Source organism: Gossypium hirsutum, chromosome D08 (assembly GCF_007990345.1).
Source record: "Gossypium hirsutum isolate 1008001.06 chromosome D08, Gossypium_hirsutum_v2.1, whole genome shotgun sequence".
Classification (NCBI taxonomy): Eukaryota; Viridiplantae; Streptophyta; class Magnoliopsida; order Malvales; family Malvaceae; genus Gossypium; species Gossypium hirsutum.
In genome coordinates, this window is record NC_053444.1 from 46,261,206 (window position 1) to 46,276,543 (window position 15,338).

The following is a 15,338-nucleotide window of genomic DNA, read 5'->3' on the forward strand; positions in this document are numbered from 1 at the left end:
TATCTTGTAAACTGATTAAATGTTTAAAGTGTGTTGTTTCACTGTTGAAAGACTTAGCGTATCAGTGGTAGAACACCCTGATTGGAGCAGTACCGAAAGACATAGCAGGGTCGTATGTCAGTAACCGAATATGAAAGGGAATTTGTATGACTTAGCAAGAATGCTCGAGAATGTGTACCATCAGAGGTTGCTATGTGCACTCGGTTTGAAGACGGTCTAAATAAGGATATCAAGCTATTAGTTGAATTTTAGAATTAAAAGAATTTATAGTTCTGGGTGATAGAGCACACAAGGCCGAAGAACTCAGCAAAGCGAAAAGAAAAGTAGATTCTAAGGCTCGTGATACGGGTAAACGACCTATGGGAAAATCATTTTCATCTTATTGAAAAAAAAAGAATTTCACAATCGCTCATTAGCTTCAATAGGATTCTCAATAAGAGATAAAGGAAAACAACATTCGAGTTTGAGACCTCAGGCTACATCTATAGCAAGTGTGGGTAGCTTTCAGAATAGTAAACCTAAATGTCAACAATGTAACAGACGACACTTTAGAGAGTGCAGATTGAAAGATGGGTTGTGTTTTAAATACGGCTCTTACGATCAGTTCTTTAGAGATTCCCCTAAAAGGTCTGATAAAGAAAAGGTTCAGAACACTCGTTCGAGTAATGCAGCTGTGAGATGGAGACATCCAGAAATAGTGGTAATGCGGGTAATAGTTAAGGTGGAACAAAGGATTCTACTATTCGATCTGAGGCACGAGCGCCAACTAGAGCTTATGCAATTCAAGCACGAAAGGAAGTTTCAGCACCTGATGTGATCATTGGTACATTTTCTATTTTTGATACTAAAATTAATGCTTTGATTGACCTAGGGTCAACGCACTTATATGTATGCACAACTTTAGTTTCAGATAAGAAAATACCTTTTAAGTCTACTAAATTTGTGGTTAAAGAAACAAATCCTTTAGGTCAGTATCTATTAGTTAATAAAGTCTGTAAAAATGGTCATCTAATGATTCGGGATTGCAACTTTCTGGCTGATTTGATATTGTTTCCATTTGATGAGTTTGATATAATTATAGGTATGGACTGGTTAACTCTTCATGATGTTGTTGTGAACTGTAGACGAAAGCATATTGTGTTGGAATGTCAAAACGATGAAAGGACCCGAATTGAATCAGAGAGATTCGATGGTGTATCTAATGTTATCTCAACTATGACGACATAGAAATATGTTAGAAAGGGCTGTGAAGCGTATCTAGCTTACATATTAGATTCCAGGGTTTCAAAATTGAAATTAGAGTCGGTTCCGACTGCATGTGAATTCACAGATGTGTTTCCAGAAGAGTTATCAGGTTTATCACCGGTCAGAGAAATTGAGTTTGCAATTGATTTAGTGTCGGACACATCTCCAATATTGATAGCTTCGTATAGAATGGAACCTATATAATTAACAGAATTAAAAGTACAGTTGCAAGATTTGACAGATAGGTTTTTTCGGCCCAGTTTTCCTCCTTAGGGTGCTCCTGTTTTGTTTGTTAAGAAAAAGGACGGTTCTATACGATTGTGTATCGACTATCGACAACTCAACAAAGTCACGATAAAAAACAAGTATCCATTGCCACGTATCAATGATTTTTTTGACCAGCTGAAAGGTGCAACAATATTTTCAAAGGTCGATCTCTGTTCGGGATATAATCAATTACGAGTTAAAGATTCAGATGTGTCAAAAACTACTTTCAGAACCAGGTACGGACACTATGAATTTCTTGTTATTCCATTTGGTTTGACCAATGCACGTGTTGTGTTTATGGATTTGATGACAGAATATTCAAGCCGTATTTAGATAGATTTGTGGTTGTCTTCATTGATGACATACTAATTTATTCATAAGATGAAACAAAACATGCCCAACATTTAAGAGTAGTTTTGCAGACTTTGCACAAAAAATAGTTATTCGCTAAGTTTAGAAAATGTGAGTTCTAGCTCCGAGAAGTTGAATTTTTGGGACACGTGGTATCGACAGATGGTATTAGAGTTTACCCGAGTAAAATATCAACTATAGTGGAATGGAAACCTCCGAAAAATATTTCAGAAATTATAAGTTTTCTATGTTTAGCTGGTTACAATTGGAGATTTGTTAAGGGATTTTCGATGATTGCTACGCTATTAACGAAACTGCTTCAGAAAGATGTTAAGTTCAAATGGTCCGAAAAGTGTCAAAAAAGCTTTGCACAGTTGAAAGCGTTGTTGATCAAAGACATTGTGTTGGTTCAGCCAGTGTTCGGTAAAGAATTTGTGATTTATAGCAATGCTTCATTAAATGGCTTGGGTTGTGTTTTAATGCAAGAAGGCAAAGTGGTAGCTAATGCGTCTCAACAGTTGAAACCGCACGAGAAGAATTACCTGACTCATGTTTAGAGCTTGCAGCTATTGTCTTTACTTTAAAGATTTGACGACACCATTTGTACGAAGAAAAATTTCATATCTTCACGGATCACAAAAGCTTGAAATATTTGATGCACAAAAAGATCTGAACTTAAGACAACGTAGATGGCTTGAATTGGTTAAAGATTACGATTTGATCTTTGATTATCACCTAGGAAAAGCTAATGTCGTTATTGATGCTTTAAGTAAAAAAATCTTTATTTACTTTACGAGCTTTGAACACACGATTGTCGTTGATTGATAATGGTTCTATTCTAGCTGAGTTAAGAGCTAGACCGACGTTTTTGTAATAGATTTGTGAAGCTTAGAAAAGTGACACTGAATTGATTGCTAAACGAAAACAGATTGAGTCAACATATGATTTGAACTTTCATGTTAATTCAAACGGTAGTTTGTACTTCATAAATAGGATTTGTGTTCTGAAGAATTCTGATCTCCTTCATAAGCTTTTACAGGAAGCTCATAGAAGTAGCTTATTAATTCATTATGGTAGTAATAAAATGTACGGTGACTTAAAACAGTTGTACTGGTGGTCAAGTATGAAGCGAGAGATTTCAGAGTTCGTATCAAAATGTTTGATCTGTCAGCAAGTTAAAGCCAAACATTAGGTACTTTTTGGTTTATTACAATCTGTGATGATTCCAAAGTGGAAATAGAAATGTGTTACAATGGACATTGTATCGGGATTGCCTTATCTCCAATAAAGAAAGATGATGTATTGGTCATTGTGGATCGTTTGACGAAATCCGCGCATTTCATTTCACTACGTACGGATTATTCACTTGAGAAATTAGCCAAATTATACATTTTTTAAGATTGTTAGACTTCACGGTGTGCCAGTTTCTATTATCTCTAATAGATATCCACAGTTTACTTCTCAATTTTGGAGTAAATTACACGAAGCACTGAGTACTTGACTGCATTTCAGTATAGCGTTTTATCCATAGACTGATGACTAGTCTGAACGAGTAATTTAGGTACTCAAGGATATGCTCCAATGTTGTGTTTTAGAGTTTAAAGCTAACAGGGAGAAATTTCTTCCATTGGTTGAATTTTCATACAATAATAGTTATCAAACAAGCATTAAAATGGCGTCGTACGAAGCTTTGTATGGTTAGAAATGTCTAACTCTATTGTATTGGACTGAGTTGAGCGAGAAAAAGCTATTCACTGTTGATTTGATTCGAGAAACCAAAGAAAAGGTCAATGTGATACGAGATAGCTTTAAAGCTGCTTCTGATCGTCAGAAATCTTATACATAATTGAAAAGAAAAGAGATTGAGTTTCAGGTCAATGACAGAGTATTCTTAAAAGTGCCACATTGGAGAAAAGTTTTATGTTTTGGCCGAAAAGGGAAGCTTAACCTATGATTCATCGAGCCATATAAGATCATAAAAATAATTGGACCAATGGCTTATCAGTTGGCATTACCTTCAGAATTAGAGAAAATCCATAATGTGTTTCATGTATCAATGCTACAATGGCATCGGGCAGACCCTTCACATGTAATTTCACCTGTTGATGTTGAGATTCAGCCAGATATGTCGTACAGTGAATCTTGGCTCAGAAAGTTAAAGAGTTGAGAAATAAATGTATAGTTTTAGTTAAAGTTCTCTAATAACGTCTTGGAACCGAAGAAGCTACCTGGGAACTAGAAGAAGCTACGAAAGTGCAATACTCGAACCTATTTTCTGGTAATATTTTCGAGGACGAAAATTCCTTTAGGGGAGAGTTGTAACAGCCTATTTTTAGTGATTTCGAAAATAGTGGTCTCGAGACAACAATTTCGATGAGAGAATTTTTTTATTATTATTATTTTAATGTCTACATGATTATATTAAGGTCGTATTAAAAATTTTTTAAGAAATTTTAATGTTTATATGGTTAATTAAGTGAAAAAAACTAAATCGTAAAAGGTGTAAAAGTGAGTATCTTTTAGTTAAAAAGGCTACATGGTCATGGAAAAGGAAGTTGATGGATTTATATGGTAATTATACTATAATGAATACTAGTGGATGTGCAAGGGCAAGATGTTAATGTAATTTTTAATTATTAATAAGGTTAATATGGTAATATAGTAAATAAACTTAAAATCAAAATTAAAACTTAAACTTAAAATAAACTTCAAATTAACTAGGTAAAATTAACTACGGAAGTTAATGGAAGTTAATGGATTTCTTCATGCTTTGACCAAAACCACAATTAGAGGGAGAGCTTGGAGCATTCAATCACTTATATCTCATGCATGGTAGGTTTTTAAGCCCCTTTTTAATGATTTTTATGATTTTAAGATCGTTTTAGCTTAATCTAGCTGGCCCATGGGTTAATTTGTAAAACTGTTAGAGGTTGAGGGTTATGCCATGAATGTTTTTGGTTAGGTTTTGATGTTATTTGATAGATTATGAGTCTTTATTGAAAAATAAATAAGTTTTGTTAAGTGATTTTTGACGAAAATGGTAATTAGGGAATAATTTGTTAAAGATGTGAAACTATGGGTTTTATTCTAAAATGTTGATAAATATATGCTAATTCAAGGTCCCTTGTAAATGTGGTTAAGTTGGACTTAAGTTAAAATGGTTAGATTTTTAGTTATGAACTTAAGGACTAATAAAAGTTAAATTGTGAGGAGCAAATTGGTAATTTTGCATAAATATGAATTATGGATGAAATTGAATTCTAGAAGTACTTGATTGATTGAAATTATTTATTTAGATCAAGATAAACCACAATCAAATCTAAACCGAGGAAAAGCTAAAGCTTTGGAATAGTTAGACTTTGTTCCTACGCCCCTAACTATCGAGGTAAGTTCGTATGAACTCTATTCGGTTCAATGTAGTTTAAACTGAATGCTTATTGTGTTGTTCTAATGTAATCAATCGGTATACAAATGTATCAATGCTATGAAGAATTGATGGATATTGAGTCCCGGTTGAACCTTAGAAATTCTTAGGGTACAAACGACATGTCATTAGGGATTTCATGTTTCGGGTGTTGGTCTTGAATGTCCTACCGATGGCTGAGGTCCTACATTTGTTGTGGATACTCCACAGCTCGTGTGAGCAGCATTGTGTAGCTTACATTCTAACCCACAGCTTGTGTAAGCAGGCCCATTTCACAGCTCGTGTGAGCAATGATGTAAAGGAAAGGTTATGATTATATGTAAAGGCACACTTCGTGTGAGCTTTCTCGAGTATCCGATGTAATTCTAAATGTTTCAACAGGTAAGAAAAGGGAACTAAATGGTAAGTATGTAAATGGATTGATTCATGACTTATGAAAAGGAATTATGAGCTAAATGATGCATCTACGTATGGAATTTACATATTTTATGGTTGATTTCATTTGTATCATGGGCAAGTACACAAACTTGTGATATGGTGATGTTATATAGGCTTTTACTAAGCTTATGGCATTGGTGATGATTTATGTCTAACCTTTGAATTGTTAAAATAACATGATAAGTTTAGTTTAAGTTTCTACGAGCTTACTAAGCACTCATTGCTTATGTAGTTTCTTTTCCTTGTTTTACGGGAGCTCGATTTGGTTGGAACCTTGTTGGAGACCTATCACACTATCCAGCAGTCGAGTCTATAGATTTTGAGCATTTTGGCCAAGGTTTATAATGGCATGCATAGGGTAGTTTATAATGGTGTTTTGATGAATATGTAAATTGTAATTTGGTATGTTTGTGCCTTAATGTTTACGTATGGTTGATGGACTTATAATGCTTGTTTAGGTAAGTCCTTTTGGTCACTTTTTGATAATTGATGTATATGGCATTTTGGTATAAAATGTTGGTTTTGAAATGGTCATTTATGAAGTGTTTTAGGAACATAATAGAATAAGGTGTTTATGCATGGAATTAGGTAACGTTAACATGTTTTGGTAAATGTTGTTTTGTTATAATTGTGGTGTCTTTGAAAGGCATATTGATTAGGTGAATTAGGGTCTTGAATTGGTATCTTTATGGATGCATGGATGGTGGTTTGAATCCCTGAATGTGTGTCTAAATGGTTTGAATGGTTATGCATGAAATGGTTTTGAAACGGCTTGGTTTTAGGTTAAATTTGGGTTTACACGGGTTGAGACACGGGCGTGTGACTTAGTCGTGTGAGGCACATGGCCTGGTGACATGGCTGTGTGTCATCTAAGAGTTCTTTTGTATACAAGTCTGTGAGTTACACGGCCTGGCACACAGGCGTGTGAGGCAACTTAGAGAGTTACACGGGCATATGACACGGTCGTGTGACCCTACTTAGTGAGTTACATGGGTTGGGACATAGTCGTGTGTCCCTTGTTTGAAAGTTACACGGCTTGGGGTGATTCCACACGGCCGTGTAACCCCTATTTTCAAATTTTGCTACATTTTTCTAAACTTCTTGTTTTGTTTCAAATTAGTCCCGAATTGCTCCCAAGCTATTTTTAGGGCCTCGAAGGTTCGAAATAATTTATGATATTTTTAAATTTATTGAATGTTATGATGTTTAAAGGTCTCCAGTTGATCGATAATACTCTATAACCCTAATCTGGCGTCGGATACAAGCTAGGGGTGTTACATAAATCATCAATTACATGCTAAAATTTCATCCATACAATGCCTAACCAATATGTCATTCAAAGGCACCAAAATCAAAGATTAATAATTCAAATAACCAAGCTAACAAGAACACATGACATGAACCACCTATTCATAATCAAAATTCAACCAAAAACACACAAACATGAACACTTTCATCAAGCATCATTATATGAACATTTCAAACTTTATTTTTCTTTTCTTTTTTTTTTCTTGTTCTTTCCTTTTTGGGCCTGTCAAAGGCACAAATTATTATTATCATCACTACTACTACTACTATTATTATTACTAAATATTATTATTATCATTTTTTATAAATAAGTAAGATTAAAAAAACAATATACAAACATGATTTTTTTTTTTAGAAAAAATAGAAAGTTTAGATTTTAACAAATAAAAAATTGTTATTTTAAAGGAAAATTTAAATTTTTAAAATAAAATTTTGATTTTTTTTCAACTATTTCAAAGTAAAAGCTTTAATCTTTAAGAAAAATAGTTTTTTTTTAAATGAGAAAGTTTAGTTTTTGAAAATTACAAATCTGTTTTTTTTTTAGTTATTTTAAAGGAAAGTTTGAAATTTTAAAATAAAGTTTTGATTTTTATTCAACTACTTCAAAATAAAAGCTTTAATCTTTAAGAAAAATAGTGTTTTTTTTTAAAAGAGAAAGTTTAGATTTTGAAATTAAGTCATTTTAAAGGAAACTTTAAAATTTTAAAACAAATTTTTTATTTTTTTAACTATTTCGAAATAAAGTTTTGATTTTTAATAAATTTAATGATTTTTTCTAAAGAAAACATTGATTTTGCAAAAAAAAAAGTCTAGCCACTATACGCGGCGGCTCAACCACCGGAGGCTGGAGAGCCCAACATAGAAGTTGAAAGAGAAAGAGGAAGATGTTTTTTTTTAAAAAACAATGAGATTAAAATGAAAGAATGAATACTTTTTTTCATTTATAGGGGCCAAAAATGGGTAATTTATTTTCGCCCCCTTACTTTTTAAATTTACAAAAAATTCTCCGTTTTTTGCAGCACTACCCTCGCTCTCTGACCTATTTACACTCGTAACTCTTTCATTTATTTAAACATTCGATTTAATTCCAAATTTAAAAATTAAAAGCAAATTAATTGCTACATCAGTCCTCTGTCTTCTACATTTTTTATCTTTTTGTCGTAAAATCAAGCTATATCATTTTGTTTCTATCTTTAATAAATAATTTACACTTATATTTTCCATTTCACTTGCATTTATACATTATATATTTAATGTTAATTATGCACTTTATTTTAATGTTTTATATTTATTCAAACTTGTATAACTTTTATTTATTCTTATTTCGTTTTATTTATTTTCATGTCTATTTATATTTATATATATATATATTTACACATTCCCCTTACATACATTTTAATGTTACTTTTATTCTTTTATTGTATTATAAATAATTATTGTTATTATTATCATCATGTTAATGTCTTATTTATTTCATTTATTTAATTTTTCTTTTTCTTATTGTCATTTTGAAAGAATTTTAACTTTTCATTAACTTTAACCAAATTTAATTAGTTTCCCTATTTTATTACAATTCATTTTAAAAGAAAGAATTTTAAGTCGTTTTTCTATACTATAATTGTTGACATGAAGTTAGTTAAGTAGGTGTTATATTTTAATAAAACCATAAGGTTTTTACATTTGGATTTAGGTTAGTCCTTAAGATCTTACCTACCATTTACCTTAGAAAAATTATAAATAATATGTAAGATGTTTTTTAGGGTTTTAAATTAGTTTTAAATATCGTATAGGATTAGAATCTTAAGTTAATATGTAAATATTTTTTAGGACTTTATTCAAGATTAAAACTAAAGATTTTTGTAGGTGAATTGTAAATCATGATTAGGTCTTTCTAAGTATTTTATTTTAGAACCTTTTTTAAGAAAGCTAATAAATGTTATTTAAGATTTATTATTTTAGGATTTTGAGGAATTTCAATCTTAGATCAAGAATTTTAAAGTAAGATAAATCATAAACCCGACATAAGATACTTTCGTAAGATTTAGATAGGTTCAACGTTATTAATTAAATCTTTTAAAAAATAATAATAATAAAAGATCGACTATATTGTAGATGTATTTTAATATTTCTCTTAATTTATTGGTAATTTCTAGGTTTTTTTTAGAATTCTAACATAAAATTAATTTTAGGAATTGAAGGTATTTTACTAGAATTATTTAGGTATCCTTTAGGGTTCCCGTTAAAAGTAAAAATCTCTAATTTAAGTTTCAGATTAGGTACATTTAGTGAACACATCTTAATCGAGCTACAAGTAAACCAGAGACGTTTCCTTTAGAGTTTTTATTTAAGATATCCATAAGATTTTAGCTTAGATTAAGACATTAATATGCTTAAATAAAAAAAACCTAGCTCTTAAAACCCTATAGGACAATCCCCGAATAGGCGTTGTATGGTTGCTATAACCTTCCCCACACGTAATCGTACTCCCGAACCTGAAATTTGGTGATGAGATCAAGTCTTGATTTTCAGGATTTTTCTGTTGTATTAATTCTAGATTTTTAGATGATAGGTGGCTAACCAACCTAACCCTAATTTGTTAGTGGCGACTCTACGAAATTTAGTCCCTCTGTGTCTAGCTTTGCTTACTAGGCCCCCATACTCTTATGTAGGCAACGTTATGATAGTTTGGCGACTCCACTGGGGACGTTAGTGAGTCAACTTAATTAGGTTTAAGAGCTAGGTTTTTTAGTATTTGTGCATATTAGATTTATTTATTCGAGCATTAATTTATTTAATTGTCTAATGTCATTTTAAATTGTTGAATATGTGTTAAATATTGATTTATTTGTTCATTTCATTAGTTATACTATTTTGATTTGTATGCTAATATGTTTATTTATTCTTTTATCGATGAAATCGATTAATTTGTATGTCGACTCTACCGTCGTGGGGCAGCTATAATTTTCATTCATGTTGTATCTTACTTTCGATCCTACGCTTAGGCCCATCCTGTTTAGGAGGAGTAGCCTTAGGCTTTCGTGTTACAATATGTCACCACATAAGTTTAAGGACTACTCCATGGTTAGGACATAGATGTTTGTGTAGCAAATGCTATCGTGTACTCTATGGAAGTCTTACCACCCAAGGGCCAGCGCTTTTCAAAAGGGGAACGCATCCCTGTGGATGTCGTATTTAAGCTTTAGGTTCCCCGTGCATTAAGGTCAGCTGTAAGCTAGCATGCAATGAACATTTTAAATGTGAAACCTAGACATAAGAGCCGGACCTTACCCCTCGAAATAATACCCTATAGGACTTCATGAGCATTTATTCGTATGTTTTGTGTTTGATTTTTTCTTCGAATGCTTTATGATTTAATTTAGCATTTTTTTTCATTTGACTTTATTTTTTTTTTACTGACTTTGTTTTTCTTGGGTCTGTGTCTCTCCATGGCATAATTCATGCATCATTTAAATACCTAGGGCATAGTGTCACATCTATATTCAACATGAACACACTTCGAGAAGATTCACTTGTTCTACATGAGGTAGAAAATATAGGGATAATAGCGAGAATGTCAGAGGATGCTTAGAGCAAAGAAGGCGATTGCCAAATAGCTTGTTTTGACTCGAGCCTGCCTTAGATAGTTCACATGGACTATAGGAGGAATCACGAGTATGAGTTAAAGGGAATATGGTAATCATGGTATGAGGCTAAGAAAGCGCGCTTTTGGGACGAGAATGACGAGTAGCGATTTGCCCTATGGCAATAGGATCGATTAGGATTTTCTTTCAGTATGAATGAAAAATGAAAAAAAAACTTTGTAAGCTGAATAGTTTTCGAACCTTCTATGAAATAAAATGTTTATATTCAAGTATATTTACGACAATATGCCTCAATTTCATTCATTCATTCATCCATCCGTTCACTCATTCGCTCATTTGTTTATTCAAAAACATCTTTTAAAAAAATAAAAATAAAAGAGTAATTTTTATGACAAATCCAAATAATTTTTCTAATTTTGGAAATAAATGTCATTTAAGAAAGGACCAAGGATAGCTCACCGATATAACACCCGCTCAAAAGCCAAAAAGATGACAGAAGAAAAATTATCAGGCATAGCCAAACTGGAGGAACAGATAGAAAGGATGATGGAAATGATGACTACAATGGTCAAAGGCAATGCCAAGGTAGAAGAAGGAAGCAGCACTTTGGACAATCCAGTACCATTTTACAATAATACAGGGGTATATCGCAAAGATTTACCACTTCAAGCACCAGGTGTGATCATTCAGATCCGAAGAGTAAACGAGTTTCCTGCAAACGAAGAGTCGAGAGAAGTGGACAAGGGAAAGTCAATTATGGATGAAGAATCTCATAAATTTAGCCTAATTGAGGAACGTCTGAAAGCCATCGAAGGATTAGAAAGCTTCAAGTCTGTAGAAATAGAAGGCCTGTGTCTAGTACCTGATGTGGTCGTCCCACCAAAATTCAAAGTTCTTGACATTGAAAAAATCAATGGTAGTAGCTGCCCCATTACTCACATCGCCATGTACTGTAGGAAAATGGTTGCTTACTCCAAAGATGAGAAATTGCTTATGCACATATTTCAAGACAGTCTGACCGAATCTGTGGCTCTCTAGTATGTAAAGTTGGACAGGAGCAGGATTTAAACTTGGGGAGAGCTCGCACGGGCATTTATTGCTCAATACAAACATATTGTAGACATGGCCCCAGACCGCCTAACTCTACAGAACATGGAAAGAATTCCAATTAGAGTTTTAAGGAATACACACAATGGTGAAGGGACCTGGCATCGCAAGTACAGCCCTCGCTCACGGAAAAGGAGACCACTATTCTGTTCGTTGGTACGCTAAAAGCCATATACTACGACAGGATGGTAGTGAATTCCTCTAAAACCTTCGCGGATATGGTATTATCCAGAGAAATTATAGAAAATGCATTGAAGTTGGGTAAAATAGATGACCCTTTGAGCTCGAAGAGAAGTATCGTTGGGAAGAAAAAGGAAGTAGAAACACAAACAATCGCACCGGACAAATACCCATAGTCTTACTTTTCATACCCAAGCCCAATACCTCCATACCCCCAATATCCAACTGTAAATGCTACCAATACTTCACTGTTTATGTACCGTCCACTTGTATTCGTTACACATCCCCCTATGTTAACTATGCCAACCCGGTCCCCACAAACCCAAGCTCCAGTAAGGCCGCCATGGGAGAGGCCTATGTTTGATCCAATTCTCATCTCCTACACAGAACTTTTTTCGATTCCAGTGGAGAAACACCTCCTTGTACCTACACACAAGGAACCAATGCAACCACCATTTCCAAGGTGGTATGATGCCTATGCTCGATGTGAGTATCACTCTGGCAATCCAGGTCATACCATCGACATCTGCTTAGTATTGAAATATAAGGTTCAAGATCTCATAAAGGCAGAAAAGATAAATTTTCAGTGAGAGAATACACCAGATGTGAACACGAATCCATTACCAAACCACAATCGAACAGTTAATATTATAACTGAAGAAAAAAGCCTTCAAAGGAGAAGAGTAAAAGAAATCACAACCCCGCTCAAACGACTTTTCAACATCTTAAGGAATTCAAATCTAATTCACGCCAAGCCACCCAGGTCTATAATGGGAATTGATATGGATCAAATCTGTAAATTCCACCAAGGATCTCGAGGACATTCTATCCAAGTTTGCCCAATGTTTAGGGAACATATACAGTGTCTCTTGGATTCTTTCCAGCTAGAGATACGAAAAGGTGTTAAGACCAATGAGATAAACATGTTAGATGCAAAACCTATCACCATCGTATGTAAAAAGAAAATCCCTATTAAAAAAGAGTCTACCTTAAAGGTCGTACAGAATGATGTGTTGGTCATCAGGGTTTCTGGCCCTTTTAAGTATGGAGATGACCAATGAGTACCTTGGAGATATGATTACAAGGTGGTTGGATCTGATGCCTCTAACATCTTAGGACTCAGTGGCATAACTCAAAGCGGGCATTGTTACAAACCACACACGGTGGGGAAAAACCTCATGGTAAGGAAGTAATTTCAGAAAATCAACCAGAAATTGATGATCAAAAAGTCAATAAGGAAACGAAGGAAGCCCAAAAGGGAGAAGTTGAGAATCATGAAGTTAACAATTTTTTGCGTCTGATAAAGCATAGTGAGTATAGCATGGTCGAGTAGTTGAACAAAACACCAGTAAGAATTTCTCTGCTATCACTAGTTTTGAACTTGGAGCCACACAGGGAGGCTCTTGTACGAGTTCTAAAACAAGCTTATGTTGCTCACAACGTGTCAGTAGATAATGTAAGTCACTTAGTAGGGAGCATTTTGGCATTAAATTACATATCTTTCAATGATGATGAAATACCCCCGGATGGAAGAGAAAGTACCAAGGCACTACACATCTCAGTAAAGTATAAAGCCTATTCCGTGGTTAGGGTCCTGATCAACAATGGGGCATCGATCAATGTCCTATCTTTGTTAACATTATCTAAGCTACCTGTAGACACCTTGTACATGGTATTGAGCCCTTTAATGGTTTGAGCTTTTGATGGCACCAAAAGAAGAATGATTGGCGAAATAGAGATTCCCTTGTTGGTAGGAGTTGTTAATTTCCTTACTCGCTTTCAGGTGATGGATATAACGCCTTATTACAGTATACTATTTGGACACCCTTAGATTTATTCGACTAAGGTGGTACCATCGCCCTTGCACCAAAGATTGAAATTTATAGTCGATCAGAATTTGTGCATCGTGCGAGGCAAAGAGGACCTATTGGTAGCTAGCTTGCCAAATTCTCCTTTCATAGAAGTGGATGATGATGCAATGGAAAGTTCTTTCCAGACCTTTGAAGTGGCCACTGCGTCTTACGTGGCAGAGGGAATGCGAACCCCTAAGCTTCATGTACCAAGAACATCGAACATGTTATTTGCCCAGACAGTAAGGAAGGGTTGGCAAATCCACTTGGATTTCGGAAAGGACCTACAAGGTATCTCAAAACCCATTTTTTTCCCACTCAAAAGAATACAAGTGGGTTGGGATATAAGCCCACAAGGGAGGATGTCAAGACGAAATGTAAAGAGCAGAGAGCAAAGAGGTTGGCCCGCATGGCTGGAAAAAAGGTAGTGGAACCTCCTTTGATTTGTCCTCCACTATCTAAGACCTTTTACTCAGTGGGATTCCAGAACGAGGAAAGGACCCCAGTCAAGTTAATGATTAATAGAGATGCAGTGCATCTAAACATGATTGGCGATAGGGTATCGATGTCAAGAGACTAGGTTCGCTACGACCCTTCCACCTTAGACAACTGGCAGCTCATACCGTTACCTGCTATCCTTGAGTCCTCCGAGATGTAATCATTTTTAATATTTTTTATATCAAAGTTTAATATCATTCATTTAATTTAATTTCCTTAAAAAATCCATGTAAAATTGTTTTATCTTTAATAAAATCAAATTTGGATCATGTCCCTAGTCACTTTTATTCATTCCATCGTTTTCATTCATATACCAATATGCATACTCATAATTATTTCAAGGATATATCTCATGAATTGATAAATGATCCAAATGACATCTTTGAATCAAATTCTCATAATTATGTTCACTATAACGATCATGGGACGGAAGAGGAGAAAGCTATACCAGATGAGTTTTTAAGGCTAGTTGAACAAGAAAAAAGCTTATAGAATCCCACTTGGAAGGAATAGATTTGATCAATTTGGGTAATGATGAGGTAATAAAGGAAATTAGGATTGGAACCACTCTCATGCCAAAGCAAAGTCAATTGTTGAAGGATCTACTCATTGAGTTTTCAAATATGTTTGCATGGTCATACCAAGATATGCTGGGTTTGAACACCAATATCATGGAACATAGGCTACCTTTGAAATCAGATTGCAAGCCCGTATACCAGAAGTTGAGAAGGATGAAACCTGAAATGTTATTGAAGATTAAATAAGAGGTTAAGAAACAATTCGATGCGAGATTTCTAGAAGTAGCTAAATGTCTAGAGTGGGAGGCGAATATTGTACCAGTGCCTAAAAAGGATAGGAAAGTCAGAATGTGCATCGATTATAGAGATTTAAATCGAGCTAGCCCTAAGGATAATTTTCTGTTACCTCATATAGACACACTAGTGGATAACACTACTAAACAAAGTGTTTTCTCTTTCATGGCTGGATTCTTAGGGTATAATCAAATCAAAATGGCGAGGGAAGACATGGAAAAGACCACGTTCATCATGACTTGAAGAACTTTTTGTT